The 23,292-nt window shown below is 43.1% G+C and overlaps 1 protein-coding gene across 6 annotated transcripts in view; it reads right to left on the reverse strand.

Moving 5' to 3' along the window:
- Nucleotides 1-23,292, reverse strand: part of SLC20A2 (solute carrier family 20 member 2) — a 108,055-nt gene that overhangs the window by 84,064 nt on the left and 699 nt on the right. For 2 of the 6 annotated variants that reach the window (XM_067022539.1, XM_067022541.1), the window contains exon 2: nt 16,546-16,604. The exons of 2 other annotated variants lie outside the window; for them this stretch is intronic. The gene's annotated coding sequence lies outside the window, so the exon portion shown is untranslated. Of the gene's footprint in view, nt 1-1,386; nt 1,588-3,040; nt 3,280-16,545; nt 16,605-23,292 lie in introns of those variants that run through there. 2 more of the 6 variants (XM_067022538.1, XM_067022535.1) reach the window with 2 other exon arrangements.

The raw sequence follows: 23,292 nt of genomic DNA on the forward strand, positions 1-23,292 counted from the left end.
GCCATCATCGGAGTGGCTGATTCTTCATCTCTCATTCAGAAACCTCTGTACCATCTCAGGAGCCAAATATGACATGACTTCACGCTCAACAACGTTTGGAGCTATTGTCAAAGCTGGTCTCGACTTTCCTAGTCCCAGGTGAGAAACTCATATACTTCGATCTTTCCTTTTTATAAAGGTACAAAAAAGCAACAGTAGAGGATGAACTTCTGCCAAGCCTCCCACACCACAGCTGGTACAGCATATTTACTTATACTCTCCAACCCCATGGACTTTCTGATTCCCCAGAGTAGGCTGCTTTCCCCTCTCATTTACTTATTATCAGACTTTCAGGGAACTTGTTAAGCTGGTGCCAAGCATGAGAAAGGTGAAATAAATAAGGGTCTTACCTTCTAGGAGTTCAGTGTGGTATGGAAGACAGACAGAGATAAAATTGTAATACAGTGTAAGGCCTATAATAGAAGTTTGCACAAAAGGAGGGTTGCAACTGTCTTTGGGACTTGGGGAGGGTCTGCGATGGAAATGACCAGGCAGAGAAAGAGCGAAAGGCATTTGAGGCAGAGCAATCAGTCCAGGCAAAAGCTCAGAGCATGTTCTGAGAATAGCAAAAACTATGTGCCCGGAGTGTAAGTGACAGGATGTGAATGGGGGAAGAGGCAGAAGATTAGGCTGAAAAAGTCGACTGCTGAGGTCCCTGTGTGCCATGCTAACTTGGTGGTCCACTGTCTTGTAGCCCTGAGGCTCTCAACTCTGGCTGCACGTTAAAATCTCCTGGGAAGCTTTAAAACAAAATACTGATGTCTGGTATTTGTTAGTATCAATTAATTGGTCCAGGATGGGGACTGGGCATCGGCGTTTTTTAACAGTCTTCCCGTGTGACTCTGTTACGTGGCTGGGGTGAGGCAACAGGGAATCAACACAACTGTATGCACAGGATGGGGGTGTAAGAACACTAAAAAATAATAATAATAACTGGGCAACAGTGTGAAGAGTAGATCAGAGACCAGGGGAGGAATGTCAATGGACAGGTTACCTAATACAGTCAAGAGGTAAGAGTCTAAGCCAGTAGTTAGTAGTAACCTTTCCTGGGTCACTGACCTGTGTGAAAGTCAATGATAAAGGTTAGATGCCTTCTCCTCAAGAAAAATGCACCTATGTCAAAAAATAAACACATAATTTCAGGGGATTATGAACCTCTTTGAGCAGTGGACTCAAGTGAAGAAACCCTGACCTAAAAGCAGTGAATAGAAAGAGGAGAGAGAGATTTTTGAGGTGGAATCAATAGCATTGATGACTCCCTGGTGAGGGGAAGGAAGAGGGATTCAGGCTGACACCACCACCTCTAGCTTTAGAATTGTTAGTGATAAACATGTATTGTGCACTTACTTAAGTGTCAGGAAGGACGCTAATCACTTAACGTGTACTCCTCTCAGGGAATCTTCCCAATTCCAGAAGACAGATTGCAATCAGGTTCATCACTGAAGAAACTGAGATTTAGAGACATTAAGGCGCTTGTCCAAGGTCATGTGGCATTAAGTGGTGGAGCAGGAATTCAATCCTCCAGAGCCTGCGGTGCCCCCGGCACCTCTGGAGGGTGGAGAGGAGACAGGACAGAGCAGAAGTAGATTTAGGATAAGAGGAGGAAGGGGGAGGGGAGGGAACACACAAATTAGTCTTGGACGTGCTGTGCTCCAGACAGTACAAGACATATCAGTGGCACTGTCTGCTACATCAGGAAAAAAATAGAAAGGAGCTCAAGAGGGGACAGCAGAAGACATAGCAGTAGAATGTTTAGGGAGTCCTCTCCATGAGCCGGGCACCATGCTAAGTGCTTCTCTCGGGGTATAAGTGCTATCATTACCTTCCCTCTACAGGGAAACAGACTTGGGAGATCAGGTCCCAGAGCCAGCAAGTGGTGGAGCCCATCTCCTTAAGCCCTAACCTAAACCTCTCTGCCACCACAAAAAGAAATGGAACCCATGGTCGGAAGTGGCAGCAGCCCCCAAGCTGTTCTAAGACCACTAGTGTGAGATACAGGGGTTTTTTGTTTTTTTAAAGCTTTATAATTAAAAAAAAAAAAAAAAGACAGTATTTATCCATTTCCACAACCTAAAGGATTTTTATATTGTTTCGATTACTGAGGGGTGGTAAGAGATATCTGTGTCTCACCCAAGTGAAATATCAGAGCTACATCTTCACGGGGCAGTATGCAGACTTGGGTGCAGGCCTGTGCAGATAACAAGCAAGACACAAATTCCAGACAGTGTTATCATCTGAGTCAGGATTCAGAACAATTAGTCTAATGAAGATAGTGTCCTATGTTTCCGGAGGCCACAATGAAGCCAGGAAGTGGTGAAATTTCCTTTTTTACAGCATGAAAAGAAAGTGGCTTTTCTCCTCTCTAAAGAAACAAAAATAAAGTCTTAAACCACACACTACAGGCCTAGACTAATTACTTCAGGTTTAACAGTGGAATAACTTATGCACTGCAAGTTTCAGATAAAAACCTGTTATAGGGCTTCCCTGGTGACGCAGTGGTTGCGAGTCCGCCTGCCGATGCGGGGGACGCGGGTTCGTGCCCCGGTCTGGGAAGATCCCACGTGCCGCGGAGCGGCTGGGCCCGTGAGCCGTGGCCGCTGCGCCTGCGCGTCCGGAGCCTGTGCTCCGCAACGGGAGAGGCCACAGCAGTGAGAGGCCCGCGTACCGCAAAAAAAAAAAAAAAAAACCTGTTATATTTCAACATTTCAGCACCTTTGAAACACCCGTACTGGCAATCATGTAGCCTTTGAGTTAAAACCATCCCCTCTACAAAAGTACTTTAAAAGAGCCTACAATAGTATCCTAGAATTTTCTCCTGTTTTGGAATTCAAGCATCTGAGAGAAGAAATATGACAATCCAATTAAAAGGGTTTTGAAGTCCTATGGTACAACCTTTCACTTAGAGCAGGAATTCCTTCTACAGCCCCTGTCCTGGTCCCCCATCATAGGCTTGAAATCGTTACTCTCCTGGGCACCCACCCCATCACTGGAGAACTCTCACCAGAGCTCAGAGCAGGTCACAGTCCTTTGCCTTGTGATGTCCGCTCCTTCAGATATTGACTGAGCGCTTGTGCATCCACGCGCCCAAGCTCTCCACACCACCTTCGGGCCCTGTCGGTCCCTAATGCACAGCGCTCTTCAACGCCCTCTCCTGCTCCAACAACCCAACTCCTCCTCCGGTGGTTCCTCCTGTGACTTCACTTCTCAGCAGCCCACCCCCGGTCTCCCTCCCCTGTTAATGTCTCACCGAAGCATGGGGCACAGGGGTAAACACATTCACCAGGTGTGGCCTCACGTCTATTTTCAGCGGCCACGCCACAGAGAGGCTCACAGACGCCTGTGGCCAAATCAACTCGTGGCTCAACCCTGCATGCGGGGCAGGGCAGTCCTCAAGTCCGGCGGACGGCTCCTCCTGAGGCTACTGCATCTTGCTGGTTTTAGAACATTACCACAACCTATTCGGATGATTCTGACTCCGGTCCGCTATGTGTGGCATTAGCCATCTCTCCTAGGTTGATGCCAGCCTTCCTTGAGGCTACTGCCCTGTCGACAATCCGATGAAAGCCACACAATGTACACAGCTTTGCAATCAATATCAAATGATTCTTGGACCCCCATGAAGCCCCATCCGTTGGCCTGTTTAAGGTGAAACCTTAGGAATTCTAGGACCTATGGAAAACACCTATGGTCACTAGAATTCATTCAGCTCCGTCTCTAAAATAATTGATTCTCCTATCTAATGCCCAACTTAACACCCAGAAGAAGCCAATTAACTGGACTTCAACTGACCTTAACTCACCTTAATTCTATCAGAGAAGATATCCAGAAACTAAGAAATCTGCCCCAAACCAAACCACAGGTTTTAATAATACTGTAGACACAAAAGCACAAGCACCTACAGTTATACATACAAAGATACGCGCTGCATCACTGTTTGTAGTGACAAAAAAAAAGTGTGTGGGGAGAAACATCCTGAATATCCATCTGCAGGAAATGGTTGAATAAATTATGGTATATTGAAAAATCTAATTCATTTTTTGGAAATAAGAGTTGGAGCTGATCTATTGACCTGGAGAAATATCCATGATATATTAAGGAGGAAAAGCAAGCTTCAGAATAATATACTGAGTATGATCCTACTTTAAAAGCAAAAAAACCTGACAAACCTTACAGCCTTAACCATACTTTTCTGAATACAGGAAAAGGTGTGGAAGAAGTCACATCTGTGAACATGGGTGGGGGATGAATTCTTTTTTTCTTTGTTCATCTTTGTATACTTTCACTTGTTACAAGCAAATGCTGCTTTTGCCAAGTAAAGCTGACAATAGGATCTATACTTAGACTCAGCGCTCTCATCCCAACACTCCAGGCAGGTTTTCTTTTTCTTTGGCTGCACCCCACGACATGCAGGGTTTTAGTTCCCGGACCAGGGATTGAACCCGTGCCCCGCGCAATGGAACCGTGTAATCTTAACCACTGGACCGCCAGGGAAGTCCCAGGCAGGTTTTCTAAATGCCTAATTTCTCCAAAAGGTTGCCACCCACAGTACACCTTGGACGAAATCTAACTTCCTTTTTGACTTTTCAGTGATTCTGAGTTTTTCACTGTTTGGGGTACTTGATTCCATGTCACAGGCACTCTTCTGTAATACAGAGTAAAGCTGTGTTTTGTAGATTAAATGTGTCCACAATCCACAAGTGTGATTATTTTCCCCCTTCGGAAAATACGCACCTCAGCAGAGCCGTAAATAAAAGGTATGCGGAATCCACATTAGTCCAATACGCAGGAGATGGATGCGTGAAGCACAAACACTAGCAAATTCTAAGGTGAAGACATATGAGCAGAGATGCCATTCCTGTCGGTTCAGGGGTTCTCAACCTTGGCTAAACATCGGAATTAGCTGGAAGCATTTTAAAAAAATACCAGTGCCTGGGCGCCACTTCCAGAGATTCTAAGTTAACTGGCCTGGGTGTAGGTACTTGTTTCGTTTTTAAAGCTAACTAAGTAATTCAGACAGAGTTAAGAACCACTGTTTTTTACAGTTCACCCTCTTCCTTCCTTTCTCCCAATCTTTTACAAAGAGCTTTTTCTTTATCGGTTATTTTAAGGCTACATTTGGGAAAGCCAAAACCAATCAATCAGCTGACCCTGTCCACCGTCTATAATTCATATCGTCCTTATGTGGACTTTTGATGCCCAAATTAAAGTTATGCAAATCCATGCCTACCACAGTTAAGGACCCTTCACATGTCGAAAGAGTATTTGTAGCTTCACCTGAATAATAACTTATCATTTATTATAAACTTTGGAGACAATGATTTTATGAAACATCTTAGGATGCCAAACAATATGTTGGAAAGCAAAAGTGCCAGCACTATTCTACCGATTAGCTGACATTTTGCCAGACATTAGTCAATTAATGGACTTCCTGGTTTTTTGTGCTAATCTAAGTATTTTTAAAAATTCAGCTCTACTACATTGCAGAAAATTGATAAAAAGAAAAACCACTGCATGAACTATCTCCCCCATTCAAATTTAGTATCTCAGAACAATTATATGCCCAAGAAAATTTTTAATAAAGTATGAAAGGGGATTCATTAACAAAATGAAATACTTATTTAGTACATATTACATTACAGTACAAAAGAGACAGAATTCTATACTTTGGACGCATGTCGCAATTTATACAGAAAGATGGTTTAAAACAAAGGACAATATATATTATTTATAATGGCTGGTATTAACAAATAATTGCCTTTATTTATATATATATATATATATATATATATATATATATATATATATATATATATATCTACAAGTGTGGATGGCATTAGCATATATTTTCAAAGAAGCTTACAACGGTCCACCAAAGGAGTTTTGATGCAGGAATTGTACTCTTAAGCATTTATCCTAGTGAAATGAAAACTCAGGTCCACACAAAACACCTGTATACAAATGCTCACAACAGCTTTATCTGTAACAGCCCCAAACTGGAAACCACCCAAACGTCCTTCCAAAAGACAAAAGGTTAAACTTGATACATCCATACCATGCCAGTACTCAGCAATAAAAGGGAACAAACTATTGATACATGCAACAGTGTGAAGGGACCTCTGGGGCATTATGCCGAGTTAAAAAAGCCAATCTCAAAAGGTCATAGGCTGCATGATTCCATTTATATAAGAGTCTCAAAATGACGAAATTATAAAGCTGGAGAACACATCAGTGGTTACCAAGGGTTGGTGGGTAGAGGGAAGGTTATAAAGAGGCAGCAGGCAGAGGCCTTGAGTTGATGGGTCAGTTGTGTGTCCTGGTTGTGGTGGTGGTTACACAGATGTACACGCGATGGAATTGCACACACACACCCCCCCCATATACATACACACCCACATAGTCACACACACACCCCACATATACACACACATCCACAGTCACACACACACCCCACATATACACACACACCCAGCCACACACACATCACATATACATACACACCCACATAATCACACACACACACACCCCATATACACACACACAGTCACACACACACCACATATACATACACACCCACATAATCACACACACACACACCCACAGTCACACCCACACCCCACATATACACACACATCCAGTCACACACACCCCACATATACAGACACACCCAGTCACACACACCCCACATATACAGACACACCCAGTCACACACACCCCACATACACACACACACCCAGTCACACACACACCTCATATACATACACACCCACATAATCACACACACACACCCCCCATATATACACACACACAGTCACACACACACAGACCACATATACCTACACACCCACATAATCACACACACCCCCCCCACATATACACACACACCCACAGTCACACACACACCACACATATACACACACATCCACCCAGTCACACACACACCACATATACATACACACCCACATAGTCACACACACACTATACACACACATCCAGTCACACACACACACCCCACATATACACCCACACCCAGTCACACACACCACATATACACACACATCCAGTCACCCCCCCACATATACACACCCACCCACAGTCACACACACAGCACATATACATACACACCCACCCCACATACACAAATACATCCACACAGTCACACACACACACCACATATACATATACACACACACATAGTCACACACACATATACATACACACACACCCCACATACACAAATACATCCACACATAGTCACACACACACACCACATATACATACACACCCAGAGTCACACCCCCACACACACCACAGTCACACACACACACCTCACATATACATACACACCCACAGTCACAAACACACACACCCCACATATACATACACACCCAGTCACACCTACACCCTCACAGTCACACACACACCCCACATATACACATCCACCCACACAGTCACACACACATACCACATATACATACACACCCACATAGTCACACACACACACCCCATATACATACACACACATACACACACACCCAGCCACATACACCCACCACATATACACACCCACAGTCACACACACACAGCCACACACCATATACATACACACCCACACCACATATACATACACACCCAGTCACACACCCACACAGTCACACAACACCCTCCCCCACATATACATACACACCCACAGTCACACACACACACACCCGACACATACATACACCCTCCCCCACACACAGTGCATGTAAAACTGGAGAAATCTGAATAAGCTCTGTGGATTGTACCGAGGTCTATTTTCCGCTTTTGCTCTGGTACTAGTTGCCTCTGTGGGAAACTGGGTGAAGGATACATGGGAACTCTCTGTATTTTTACAACTTCCTGTGAATCTGTAACCATTTCAAAACAAAACGTTTAAAACAAGTTTGAGGGAAACATGAAGGTGGGGACTGACTTACAATGAACCGTTTTTCTTCATCTAAGTGAAGGTATAAAAGTTAAGGGGAGAAATACGAGACGGCTGGAGAGGAAAAGATGATGGATAACATTTCCTGAGCATTTATCACGCACCAGGCACTACAGCTGATCTCATTCAACTCAACACTCCGTCCAGGGAGGTGGTGGCTGCTAAACAGCCTCACTTTTCAGATGAGTAAACGGAACGGTGAGAAATTCAGTCAAGGTCACACAGCTGGCAAGTAGCAATGATGTCAAAGTTAAGTAAGACCACCTCAAAGCAAAGAGGATGATTACTGTATCAAGAAGGGTTTAAAAAGTAGCTTAATATAGGTAGAGCAGGTGACATACTACAGATGTAAAATCTTACATATGCCCACAGCATACCTGCTGAACAGTGTGTCTTCCAAGAACTTAAATCCACAATACACATCAGCCCCGGATAACTGAATGCACTTGACCAGAGATGTATTTGAAACTGTGGTTATTTTTTATTTATCTTTTAAACTTTTGCATAGGAATGGGAAGAAGAGTAACATTGATTTCTCCTCTTTAAAAGGTGCTCGCTGAATGGAAACAGGTAGATAAGAGGGAGCCAACGTTTGGAAATAATACAAACAAGGCCCTCAAGATGGGGGGAAATCAAGCTGATTGACTGTCACGAAGCCTGTTCATGAAAGAAAAGGGAAAGCTTGCAATCTCGTCAAATGCCAGGCAGGATCGTCTGAATGAGGTTAGAATAAAACCAGAATCCTCATACAATGAACGACAGGGGCTAGCAAGATGATTATTTATCTGCAATAAAATAGTTTTAAATACAATAATGCAGTTAAGGTTGGCTTCGGTATGGCTTAGAAAAAGCAAAAGGAAACTTTCTGCCCTTTAACACCCCATCCATAAATTCAATGCAAATAATAAGGGGGGGGGGTCGGGGGTGGGGGTAGTGGGTGGCAGTTTTAAACAAGATTGGCCACAAGCTGACAGATAAAGCTGGGTGATAGGGACACGGAGATTAATTCTCAAAGCAGCTTTGGGGACCACTGGTGCCACCTGCACCACCAGCCCTGATAGCATGAAAAAAAGCAAAAAGAAGCGAGGCAAGTACGGTGATAAACACACCACTGCTTTTCCCAGGTCAGGTGGAAATGTTCACTCCTCAGAAATCTGCTTAAATATCCTTAAGAAAGAGTCAGGGACACCTAAAATGTAAAATGGGCTGTCCTTTTAACACTGCAACTTCTCCTGAACGATCAAAGAATATTTTCATAAATACAGTTTTTGAAGACTGTTCATCACAGGCTTGTTTATACTGGTGAGAAATCTGATACCTAAATTATCATTACGGAGGGATTAAATATTATTATGGTGTACTCTTACAATGGAATACCAACCAGCTATGTAAAAAAAGGGAGACATTAACCCACAATAACAGGGTATGGCAAAGGCAGACAGGAACCAGCTGAAAGCGCTCCAGACGGCCAAAGCTGGAACAATTCGAGCAATACAGTAGTGCTGTGTCAGATTATAACACAAGTATAAATACCCATTGGTCTACAATGATATAAGTAAACGACTGGATAAATGAATACCCGGGGAGAACAGACAAAGCCCCCGCGCTGCACAACTCCAAACACTGTAGGTAGGTCCCGTGCCCGGCCCCAAACAGGTGGAGCATAGCCCCCGACTCCTGACGTGGGTGCTGCCTTCTTCCCAAGAGCACAGATGCCCCGGGGAGGAAGAGAGAGTAACTTTGCAGTACAGACACCCGACAGACGCCGCCTCAGTCAGGGTACCAAGGTCAACGTCACACAGACAGCAGGCACCCTTGAAACGATGGGACGAAAACGGCTCTTGGCCCCAGGGGTCTCTCTCCCCCAAACACACAACCCCAGGCGAACCATGAGAAGAACATCAGCCAAACCCCTCTTGGGGGCACTCTACAACAGCTGACTGGTATGCCCCCCAAAAACAAGAAAAGTCTATAAGAAACTATCACAGGCACGGAGAGCCGAAGGAGCCCTGAGGACTGAAGTATGGAATCCTGGACGGGATCCTGGAACACAAAAAGACAGGAGGTAAAAAAAGCTCAGGAGGGCTTCCCTGGTGGCGCAGTGGTTGAGAGTCCGCCTGCCGATGCGGGGGACGCGGGTTCGTGCCCCGGTCCGGGAGGATCCCACGTGCCGTGGAGCGGCTGGGCCCGTGAGCCGTGGCCGCTGCGCCTGCGCGTCCGGAGCCTGTGCTCCGCAACGGGAGAGGCCACGACAGTGAGAGGCCCGCGTACCGCAAAAAAAAAAAAAAAAAAAGGAAATCTGAGGAAGCATGGACTTCGGTTAATAACGATGTATCAATACTGGCTCATTAGTTCTGACAAACACACCACACTAAGGTTAAGATGTTAATGATCAGCGAAAACAGGGAACTCTTTGAGCCAGGTCTGCGATTTTCCATAAACCCCAAACTGTTCTAAAATAAAAAGATTATTTTTAAAAAATGAAAAAGAAAAATTTTCATGAAGATGTAAACTTATAATGCTGTGGAATGATGGCCAATATATAATAAATGAAAGAAGAATTACTAAACAACGTGCACGTTATGAATCTATTTTTGCTTTAAAAATATACATATATTTATACACCAAAAAGTCTGGAAGATCAACCATATATCAAACCACATACCTAGTGATTTTTACCACCTCCTTTGTACTTTTCCATAGTATTTGGTTTTGTTTTTCCACTCGGCATTGGTTACTTTTAACATTGAGCCTCATTACTCCCACGGTCAAGAACACAGTTGTTTTATTTTGGGGAAAAAGTAGCTGTACAGCATAGAATTAATAGAGACCACCTTAGCTCAAAATAAAATGCATTTATGAAACAGCTAAACTTTACTTTGTCAAGGGGAAATATTTTAAAGACAGAACAGAAAAGTGATTGAAAGCATGGGATTTCATCAGACCTGGAGTGCAATCCTGGTTTCATCATTTACTGTCTGTGTGACCTTGGGCAGCTCAAAAACCTCCCTCAACATCCTCACTCTCGCAGAGGCGAGATGCAACGCTCACCACAAACCTATGCATCTGCCGAACTGCCCTAACATTTATCTGCCTATTTATTTATCAATATAAACACTCATGGCACATAATACATAAATGTCTATTACATAAATGTATTTCATAACCCCAAATGTTATTAGAAAATTGCCTGACTAGTAGCAAAGAGTTCGATGTATGTCAAGAGCCTGGCCCTCCTGAGGCTCCATAATGGTAACTGTTGTTGTTATCAATAATAATAATACACAAAAATCCAAGAAAAAAATGAAACACTATCAGAAAAAGATTTCATTTCTCAAAGTATATAATATGGAGCACTGAAAGACAAAACCAATACCTCAGCTCGTTCTACACCATCTGCTGTGACGTCCCAAAGCCCTCTGCTAACCAGACATTCATTAGGGTGATTAAATGTGTTAACATGCCCACAGGACTGCTGTGGAGAGTCTTCCGGAGAATACAAGTGAAAGCCACTTGTCTGATCACAGCCAGCTTAAACTAAACCTTGGACTATTAATGCACCAAGTCTCCCTTGCCACGGAAATGAATGTAACATCAATACAAATTAACACCAGCCATAAAATACAAACTAAACTGATTTAAATCCCTTGACTGTAAATAAGGAACTTTAAATATGCTTTAGAGAAGACATATATTTTGATCAAAATTCTGGCCTGGTAGTTCTATCCCAATACTGATATTTTAAAACTATCCCCAATACAACACTTATAATACACAAAATCACGACAGAGTAGACAAGTCTAATCATGCTATGGATTAGTGGACTTTTATAACAACACTCAACAACCCAGAACACAAGAATCATTTGTTTCAAGCGAAAAGTTTCCCCGGCCTGGTTTACCCTATGGTCTAGGACACAGACCCAGGTTTTAAAGAAATTAATCCACTATAATATGACCAAAATAATATTAAATCACTGTGCCGATTTTTTCTACTACACTAGAAAATGCAGACTGTTCAGTCTGGTTCTGTTAAAAGAAGTTAATTTAAACAGCTTTTAAAATAACAAAAACAGGGCTTCCCTGGTGGCGCAGTGGTTGAGAATCCGCCTGCCGATGCAGGAGACACGGGTTCGTGCCCTGGTCCGGGAAGATCCCACGTGCCGCGGAGCGGCTGGGCCCGTGAGCCGTGGCCGCTGAGCCTGCGCGTCCAGAGCCTGTGCTCCGCAACGGGAGAGGCCACAACAGTGAGAGGCCCGCATACCGCAAAAAAATAAAAATAAAAAAAAATAAAAAATAAAATAAAATAACAAAAACATAGATATAATCCAGGAACTACATTTAGGTTCGTAAATATAACCCAGTGTGGTGATTACAGCTCTACAAAGACTGATTTTATAACACGCTTCAAAGTGTCTGCCTCCAATCAATCTTACTCTAATTTTCCTGAGAGCAGTTGCTACGGAGACCTAGCCCAGTGATGTCATTCTAGCTAAACACTTTAAAACCTGTGGCATATATCTGTCAAATATGCTAAACTGTAGCAAATTTTAAATTTGAGAGTGGATGTGATGTATGGGAAGAAATCACCATCACTGAGAACTACACCTGGTGAGGAGACTAAGCGAAATAAACTTCTTTTGGTTAAAAAAAAAAGAGGGCATGGACTACAAGGTTTTTAGTAAGGTTAAGTCTTCCTAAAAACTATAAAAGCAAATTTGAAATGGGAATTCCAAGCATGTGGGGCGGCAACATTATCTACATAGTAAGAGTATGTTCATCTGCCATGTTCTCTACCGGGTGTTTCCTTCTCCAATTTTTAAACAATAACTGAATAATGGACCATACTGGCACCTCGTATATATTACCTCATTTAATCCGTGTAACATTACTAGACAATTATCACCATTTCAAAGTGAAGACACTGAGCCTGAGTGCTTTCAGTCACTTGCCCAGTTCACACAGGTAATAAGGAGAAACCAGCAATCACTTCATAATTGCAACACACACACACACGCACATCCCCCGTTACCTACACATTATATCTGACTTTTTGAGGCTTTTGACCTCTACTTTCTGACTCTCCCAATTAATCTCTTCCTATGACAGCAGCTACTTACGTATATTTTTGCATCTGCCCTACTGTATTGCGCTTGTTCACTTATCAACATTCCCTACTCAGTGATGAGCTTCCAGAGAACGGCTCACACCTTGCTCATCTCTGTAATCCCAGAACACAGTCCTGTATTTAGCACATCTGCATGCATTTCTTGTTAGTACTTAACACTGGTTCTGATGTTGATTCTGCTAGCTGCTCAGGGGTGGTGAACATTACAGAACCAGCTTCAAGATACCTGCCAACCACTACCTCAAGGAGGGACGCAGGCAGAAAGGAGATTCAATAGGATCAGCTGGAATCTGTAGGCTGTTCTTAACATAGCATTTAGACATTACATTATGTGGTATATAGGGTTTTTCTTTTTCACATTTAATAAAGCTGCATCTGCACTCACATTAGTCCACCTCTAGTAGTTCACTGCACAAAACGAAACTACAGGACAGCACGACACTCACAGTGTATGCAAGAATGAAGGAAAAATATACGATAATGTAAACCATCAACAGCAGAACGTTAAGATTTTGCCAAAAAGCTACCTTTTCATTACAACATGACTCCAGAGTCCAGAGGGGCAAGACCACACAATTTATACGCTTTCCCACACAAAAAACTAACAGGCTTGGTTATTCATGACATTTGGAGACTGGTACAGTGTAATTACAAAATGACACAGGTTAATACTTAAGGAGACATCAAGTCTCTCAAAATAAAATGAATATTTCCAAGATTAAGTTTCTGTTTTGTTATTATAGTCCTGGAACTTCAAGGAACATATAAAAATTCAGATGACTTAGTACTCAGATTATTTAACAGAATTACTGACACTTTTTATTCTTTTAGGGGACCTTTTACCTACTAAATCTTAGAGTCTGCGGTTTGTGGTTTCCATTTTCCTTCCAGTTATAGAAATTGACTGCGAGTCCTTTTGTGGTATTTACCTTTCTTTTCTCATCCTCCATCCACCCCTACCCCCAAACCTGCTTTGGATGTCTGCCTTCTTTAATTTTTCAAGACAAGGCAGTGAAGTGAAATGGCATGAACTCTTGAATAAAGAGTTAAAAATGTTAAAATCATATGTTAAAATCATAGACTCTCCTCTCTTTAAAGTACTATTAGTCTTCCAGAATACCAATCTAATTCTTAGAAGCAGAAAACACAGGAAGCTCAATGTTCCAAGAAAAGTTAATAATAATTGATTCATCCTGGCTACCCAGGAAATACACAGCAAGGACCTGTGTTCTATGCAAATACAGACAACAAATCCGTCTGGTAATACCTGCCACCCAGGGACAAGGAAAATAGAAAAAGAGCTCATGGAGCAAAGGCACAACAGGTACAGGAAGAAAACAGCATAAGTGTAGGGCTGAGCAGGAATCAGAGCTCAATGAAAGCCGTGACAGACCAGTGAGCTCTACAGACAGAGCAGATGGAGGTGCTGGAGGAGAGGTTGTCACCGACGGGAGGTGACAGAAGTGAGCAGAGGCGAGGAGGAACCAGGCAGGGGTGAGAGGACAGGAACGGAATTACAAGAAGGGACAAGAAAGAACAGCGGGGCCGGCGAGGAAGGAGGCATGCCCAAGGAACAGACAGCATTTTCAATGGGAGACTGAGTCATAGAAAAAGGAAGGAGGCAAAATGCAAAGACACCGAACAAGAAATTCTGGACAAATGAGGAAAAATGTAAAAGTGAGACCAGGTGATAAATAGGTAGGGTAGAAAGGCAAAAAAAAAAAAGAATAAAGTAAAAGAAACCTCTGGGAAAGGAAATATTTTAAAAAGACAAATGGTTTCTGGAATTTCACTATATTAAATTAAATTTTTAAACCTGTTCTTTTGTTTCTGTTTCTCTCTGCTGGGTAAAACTTGATTGAGAACAATGGTTTCCACAATCTCCAGAGGAGAAAAGTATTGATGAGGTCAACTGACTTAGTAGCAAAACTAAGAGCTGAGAACAATAAAATTTACTTATGTCAGTTAACCATCTTAGCTCTAACCCACAAACTAATTTTCTTTCTTTCTTTTTTTCTGTCCACTTGTTTCATCCATACCTATTTCCTCCCTCCTGTATTATTATTTTTTAACATCTTTATTAGAGTATAATTGCTTTACAATGGTGTGTTAGTTTCTGCTTTATAACAAAGTGAATCAGCTATATATATACATATATCCCCATATCTCCTCCCTCTTGAGTCTCCCTCCTACCCTCCCTATCCCACCCCTCTAGCTGGTCACAAAGCACCGAGCTGATCTCCCCGTGCTATGCGGCTGCTTCCCACTAGCTATTTTACATTTGGTAGTATTTATAAGTCCATGTCACTCTCTCACTTCATCCCAGCTTACCCTTCCCCCTCCCCATGTCCTCAAGTCCATTCTCTACGTCCGCATCTTTATTCCTGTCCTGGCCCTAGGTTCTTCATAACCTTTTTATTTTTTTAGATTCCATATATATGTGTTAGCATACTGTGTTTGTTTTTCTCTTTCTGACTTACTTCACTCTGTATGACAGACTTTAGATCCATCCACCTCACTACAAATAACTCAATTTCGTTTCTTTTATGGCTGAGTAATGTTCCATTGTATATATGTGCCACATCTTTTTTTTTTTTTTTTTTTGTGTGTGTGTGTGTGTGTGTGTGTGTGTGTGTGTGTGTGTGTGGTACGCGGGCCTCTCACTGTTGTGGCCTCTCCCGTTGCGGAGCACAGGCTCCGGACGTGCAGGCTCAGCGGCCATGGTTCACGGGCCCAGCCGCTCCACGGCACGTGGGATCCTCCCAGACTGGGGCACGAACCTGTGTCCCCTGCATCGGCAGGCGGACTCTCAACCACTGCACCACCAGGGAAGCCCGCCACATCTTCTTAATCCATTCATCTGTCAATGGACACTTAGGTCGCTTCCATGCCCTGACTATTGTAAATAGAGCTGCAATGAACATTGTGGTACATTGTGGACTCTTTTTGAATTATGATTTTCTCAGGGTATATGCCCAGTAGTGGGATTGCTGGGTCATATGGTAGTTCTATTTTTAGTTTTTTAAGGAACCTCCATACTGTTCTCCATAGTGGCTGTATCCATTTACATTCCCACCAGCAGTGCAAGAGGGTTCCCTTTTCTCCACACCCTCTCCAGCATTTATTGTTCCACAAACTAATTTTCACACTGACACATACACATCAATGACCTTAGTGACCAACTGCTTCATTTACTAATCACAAAAGCTTTCTCTCTCTCTCACTTTTTCTCTCTCTGTGCTTATCAGTATTTGGAGAAATTCCTGCTTCTTACTACTGCCCTAAAAAAGAAAGGGCAGAGTAAGACATTTACATCAATACTGCTAAAAAAAACAAAAGTCTGATGGAAGCTTAACACAAGGTTAAAACAATAACAGTGTAAAGATGCAAATTACCTATAAATTTCTATGACCCACCTTATTCTGGACTCCTACATAACTGAAAACAGAACACAGAGATCATCCTTCATTGCCATCTAGAAACAATAGAAGAAAACAAAACACTTAACAAGAACATAAAAACAATAAGGAAGAGCTATTCTGAAAAAGGAGGGAAATTATTCTACTCTGAATCCTAGGAAATAACCAAGGGTGGAAGAGCTACTGTACCAAAGGTCTATTTATGAAGCTGTAATTCGTATAACTCTTATTTTTAAGCTGAAAAAGTATAGTCATCAGATTTTCAGTCCAAAAAACTGTGCAAGAAGAAAAGCAGGCACACACAGAGGCTGAGAGGAAGATAAAGGAAGATGAACCTGAAGACGAAAAGCTTTGAACAATCGCTGAAAAGAAGCAGTTTCTCAACATGCGGCGCCTTGAGGAATTCTTCAGTGAAAGTCAATTTCTGAGGGCCAACATCCTGTTATAAGCTCCCAGTTCTCCTCCTGTATCTCCTATTTCTCTATCCACACAGATGGAAACTCTGATCGTAAGCACCTACCAGCTTTAGCAGCAGGGGAAAAATAACTCAGAGATTATACACAAAAGCAATGGGTTAACAAAGACAATGTAAGAAACATGTAAAGAAAGATGCTACAGTCTTGTTGCTCATATTTGCAGAACTATCTTCTTTCAGCCGCTCAAAAATCCTAAATGGCATTGGGCCAATTCTTGAAATTTGCCTTTTCTTCGGTTTTGTTTTTTTTTTTAAACCATTCTTCCATGAATATCGTAACAGGTCCCTTGGCCATACAGTCCATTGACAGGCATCTGACATGATTATTTACTTCTGGAAACAGCTGCTGAATTCCAAGGCACTGGGACACTTCTTGAAGGAACAAACCTGGTTCTCTGGTCTCTATTGAGGACATGATGAAACTAGGATTCTCTGAACTCGACGATGACACGGAAGCCAAGCTGTGCTGTTTCCAAGGTAAGACACCTTGAAAAAAAAAAAAAAAAAAAAAAAAGCTAAAAATCAATCAGAGTTTAAAAACAAAAAAACTCTAATAAAGTAGTGAAAATTCTCACAGTGTTAACATTTTCGCTAAGACTGAAAAATAAGTAACCCATAAAAAATTTCAATCTTTCACTTCAACTTTAAATATATTTTCAAAAAAATTTTATAGGGCATCACAGGTTATACAATAAAAAATACTGCAAATAATTGACTGTTCCTGAAATTAACAAAAAATATCCATTAAAATTGTAAAGAAATTCTGGTGACGACGTTTTGATGTTTACCACGGCCAGGACAGAAGATGGGCTTTAAGAAAACACTATTTCTCTGCGTTCATATCTGATTTGGAAATGGTATGAACAAGCATGATTTTTTTTTTTTTTTTTTTGGTGCCTCTCACTGTTGTGGCCTCTCCCATTGCGGAGCACAGGCTCCGGACGTGCAGGCTCAGCGGCCATGGCTCAGCCATGGCCCAGCCGCTCCGCGGCACGTGGGATCTTCCCAGACCAGGGCACGAACCCGTGTCCCCTGCATCGGCAGGCGGATTCTCAACCACTGCGCCACCAGGGAAGCCCAACAAGCATGATTTATACTGAGCTATAAAGTGAGCTACAGAACTGATGACCTGGAACATTTCTTCTAGCCATAAAATTCTGAAATTGCATACTATCTGGGGATAAAATCTTGACACCACTGAACCAACTGTAGGCAAGCCATCTGACTTTGCCCTGATTTTCTCATCTATAAAATACAGGGCTGATTCTTCTGACATGGGGAGATGGGTACTAGGGTCGCCTGAGGATGGCTTAAAATACAGATGCCTGCCCAGCTCCAGCTCTAAAGAGCTCTAACCTCGGGCTTCCCTGGTGGCGCAGCGGTTGAGAATCCGCCTGCCGATGCGGGGGACACGGGTTTGTGCCCCGGTCCGGGAGGATCCCACGTGCCGCGGAGCGGCTGGGCCCGTGAGCCGTGGCCGCTGAGCCTGCGCGTCCGGAGCCTGTGCTCCGCAACGGGAGAGGCCACAGCAGTGAGAGGCCCGCGTACCGGAAAAAAAAAAAAAAAGAGCTCTAACCTCTTGGATTAGGCTAAGGCATCTGTTCCTGTTACTGTATAACGAACCCTGGGTCATTCTGTCTACACTCATACTTAAAGAACCGCCACACTAGGTCACGTTCGGGATGCAGCTCTACAGCCCTAAGAGTCATAAAACAGGGCAGTAGGGATGCCATTACTCCGGCTTGATAGGTTTAAGACAAATGAATCACTGTGTCATTTTCTCCTTCCCTAAAAATCCCCCATTCAGAGAAGATGCCAAAACTAAGATTAAGGCTAACGTGCCAACTGGATAAACACTTCAATGGAGATTATTTTTAGCCCAAATTGTCCCAACTATATCCTCGGATATTTAAATAGAACACAACTGCAGGACGATATTCATAGTCATAAGCTGCTGCTCTGACAGGCCATCCCAAAATATGAGCTGATGTTAAAATGATAGCAGCAACATGCCACTTCTTACTCGAATTGTAAAGCTGCCCCCAAGACAAAGGTCACACTCCCCCCGCCCCCCGGCAGAAGCGACATGTCACGCACAACACCGTACCTGCAGAGCTGCTAACCGGGGCTGTGGCCCAGGCTTCACTCCAGGGCACCTCCTCCTCTGACTCCTGGCCAGCGGGTACGGTGACGTGTGTGTTCCCCTATCGGCCGAGTCATGTGGATTCAATGGGCTCTGTTGGTGCCCAACACCCCCAAAATAATATTGTCAGCTCCCAACTGAAGGGATACAAAACTGGGCTTTCGGAGTATATACCGCGCTTCCCTCGTCTTGCTGGATTTTGTTTGCAGGCCCGCATCCAAGTCCACATGGCTTCAAAGTGACCTCACTCCAGGTCTGTCACCAAACCAACAGTGCCGTTAAGTTTTCTGCCACCAAAGAAATATTACTTGGTTGGAAGAGGCCTCCGGGCCCCGAGAGTATGTTCTACTGTCCAAGACAAGCTGAAAAAGTGGGTCAAGATTTCACAAAAGGACAAGGCAAACGTACAGATGGGCACCAGAAGCCTTCAGTAATGCTCCAATCCTGGAAAATTACAGTCACCAGGGGTTTAAAAGTGTTTAAAAAAGAAGAGTTCTTTCACATGAGTTATTTGACACTGAATTAGTGTCTTAAACAGTCACTGCCCTTTGTCCTGGTGAATCACTGTCCTAGAATTCAACACCTACCAAGAGTCCTAGTCCCCCCTCAGCTTTGAGGTTCAAAATTTGGTTTTTCTCCTCTTGCCTTCAGTCATTTCAAACTACAGTCCCCTCCACCATTTCGTTATCAACCTCTTCTGCCTGGAAAAATCCAGCGTTGTTTCTGCAGCTCAGAGTCATTGCCACCATGCATGCTACTTTGACATTTTTAAAGAGCTTCCTTTACGGCTGAGAAACTAGGGTCAACTTTTAGCTCCCTTTTCTGTCTTTGATAAAGTAAAACTCCCCAGAGAGCCCCCACTGATTCAAGAGTCAGGCTGCCTGGGTTCATATCCCACCTCCCTACTTACTACTCACATTGTGGTCTCGGGCAGGTGACTTAATTACCTCCCTGTGGCTCAGTTTCCTCACGTGAAAAATGGGATTATAACTGTACCTACGTCAAAGGACTGTTGTGAGAGTCGAATACACTGACACGTAAAAGCACATTTTCAGCACTGCATCAATGTTAGCCATCATTATTTGCTTGATGCAACTCCAAATTCTTGTAGCGTTCCACGTGTGTACACAACGTTTGCCCAACTGAAATAACTACCTACTCGAGGACTGGGACCACATTTTGAATATTTCTGATGTTCCCCCCATGGCACCTCATATTCACTCAATCGGTAAAAATAAATCTACTCGGTACAAATTATTACACTGGATAAACAAGGAAGTTCGCAAACACAGACCTGTGTAAACATGTATTCCCTGGCCTTGAGTAGCCTGTATTTTGGGTGGGGAAACAAAACACAGGAAACACTCATGCAACAATATAAAGCCATAAAAGATTAAATGCCAAAGTATGTGGTTTAAACAGCTACCATTCAAAGGGCTCACTGTGAGCTGGGACTCTGGAGAGGGCAAGCCTGCAGCGGCCCTGCCCCTAGAGGTGACTTGGATTGCCACAACAGGTGGGAACAGAGAGAGGATTCCAGTGTATCTGCTCATTCCACAAATATTTACTGCACACCTTCCGTAGGCCGGCCTCTGTCCTTGGCTCTTGGAATACGGCCATGAGGGACCCAGAAACGGCCCCTGCACCCCGGGACCTAAAAGGGCACTCACTCCACGTGAGAGCCAAGTTCTGAAGTAAGGAAGAAGGGCCTGTCCTCCAACCCGATGAAACACAACGCAGCTTAAATGTCTCGTGAACAGGAGCCAATGCTGGCATCATAGTCACTCCGGATTCCAACAATGGCAAACATACAGAAATTAATAACTTTTCATGTACTGTATTCTAAATATCTTCCATTGTTTATGAAGCACATTAAAGAGATATTCTCCATATTTCTGGATACAAATAACATATTAAGAGATTTACAGACACACACACAGTCAGTATTACTGGAACAGTTTTTGTAATAGAGGCTGTGGAGGTCCAGCTGCTCAATTTTGCCCAGATGAAAGCCTATTCATTAAAGCCCTGTGCTTTGTCTCCTCCCGCCCTTTTCCCTTCTTCTTCTACTAGTGGCTGCCCACAGTGCCTGAAGATGCATGTGTTGGCAGGAATCAGTTAGTCACGATGGGTGGAAGTAATTAACACATGCATCTTTTTCTCCCTACATCCGTCCACTCATCTCCTCCCAGAAGAGAACGCCTTCAGGTAAAGGAACCCTCTTATAAATACCGACTGGCAAAGCATTCTCACTCCTTTCTTCTCCGATGACGGACCACCATCTGAAGATGCGTTAAGTCCAATACGCTCTAATCACAAATAGGACACATTTCCAAGCACTTCGCTCATCCTCTGCAGGCCTCTCACCCGATCCTACTCTCCCAAGATGCAAACTGCTGGATCCCACCATCATTCTCATCATTGTTACGCCTACACAAATTATTACATTGTATCTTTGGAAACACAGAATAAACTTCTTGATAAAGGAAGTCAGAACTACTCAGTTAAATCCAGTAAAAAACTTAACTTCTTCATGCACAAAGTACTGGACTCAAGATATGTTTAAGACATGTAAAGGCAAACTGAAAAGTAAGGTAGAACCCCTACAATGTACATTACTTAACATTCTCAACATTTACATACCCATGAAAGTTAGACTCACAGCCAACCCAGTTTTTTATTTCCTTGGTTTGGTACAGGAAAATCACGTTCCTGTTTGACTGTCATTCGTTAACTCTTAATTAGGAACGTTGCTTAGAAACTATATATGGAAAAGGGGCACCTTTCAGAAGGGACCATTATGGTTTTTCCCAACATTTACTTTTTTCCAACATCCAAGCATAGCCTGTTCATTGGGTGACAATGACACGTAATGGGAACTCTGATAAAGAAGCGACACAGGGCTTTGGAAACTATTGAATACCCCAATAAAGGGACTAATTGCAGTTCTGTGCAAATGGAAAGCCTTCTTCCAACTTGAAAAACACATTAAATTATCCCATGAGTCATTTTATATTGCCCACACCCTTATTTTACAAAAAACAGAAACAGAAGCAATTAATGTACATATTCCGCATTTGGACACGTTCAAATCAAACTCGTGTACTCAAGTATTTCTAAGCAACCTATGTTTATGCAAAAAGTTATCCGGAAGATTAAATGAGATAAAGCATGTAGACCATTTGGCAAAGGTCTGGCAAGCAATCAGTACTCAACATTGCACATTATTATCGTTCCTAATTTTCCAACTCTGTAATCCTACTAAACAGTTATAAAGTTATGCACATGATTATGTATATATAATATATATAAACTAATATGTGTTACTACTAGAAATAAAGCTTTTATGTTATGTACCAAGCAATGCTCTTCATCCAGACAGAGGTGAGTTTAATTTTAACAAAATGTTCCACAAAGAAGCAGAGAAAGCTGGCTAAGGGGTGGGATGTTAAATGTTTCCTCTAATCTCTGCTTATCAATTAAGGATACAACCTCTACATGGTCTAGTATGAATTATAATCAGCAGTCAGCTGATCCTAGAGAACTCGCTCAAAATGAAGAGTTAAGACCTCAAGCACGTGGACAGGTGGCCATTGATTTGCAAGGCTGCGCCAACCACTGAAATCTGATTACTTCAGTACTCATCCTACATAAATTCATTACCTGTCTCATGCTATAATTTTGCAAGTCCTTACACACAAAAATTTTAAATATCCAAAAGTCACTTAAACTGACAAGACTACAGCATCCTGGGCACATCCAGTTTTTAGAACACTTCAATAGCCTCGGCCACGCATCATTTATTATGACAGGGAAAATGCAAAGCCAGTGAGAGCACGTGCTTTCCTAAGCAAATATTAAAAATAACCCTATGCCCTCATTACGAAAAAGGAAAATCTTCGCGTTTCCAGCTTAATCTCGACCCGGGGACAATTCACACTCCCCCCTCCCACGCCGAGACGGCGCCCGGGCGCGCCGAGGTGGGGCTGGAAGCTGCTCGCGCTCTCGGGAGGACCTGTCCCCTCTCCCGCGCGCGCGGCCAGACCCACGTGGACTCCAGGCGGGGGCGGCCGGACCCACCGCCGGGGTCGCCGCCCGGGGTCGCGGGGAGGGGCCGGGGGCGGGG

The sequence above is a fragment of the Kogia breviceps genome, chromosome 20 (assembly GCF_026419965.1).
Source record: "Kogia breviceps isolate mKogBre1 chromosome 20, mKogBre1 haplotype 1, whole genome shotgun sequence".
NCBI lineage: Eukaryota > Metazoa > Chordata > Mammalia > Artiodactyla > Physeteridae > Kogia > Kogia breviceps.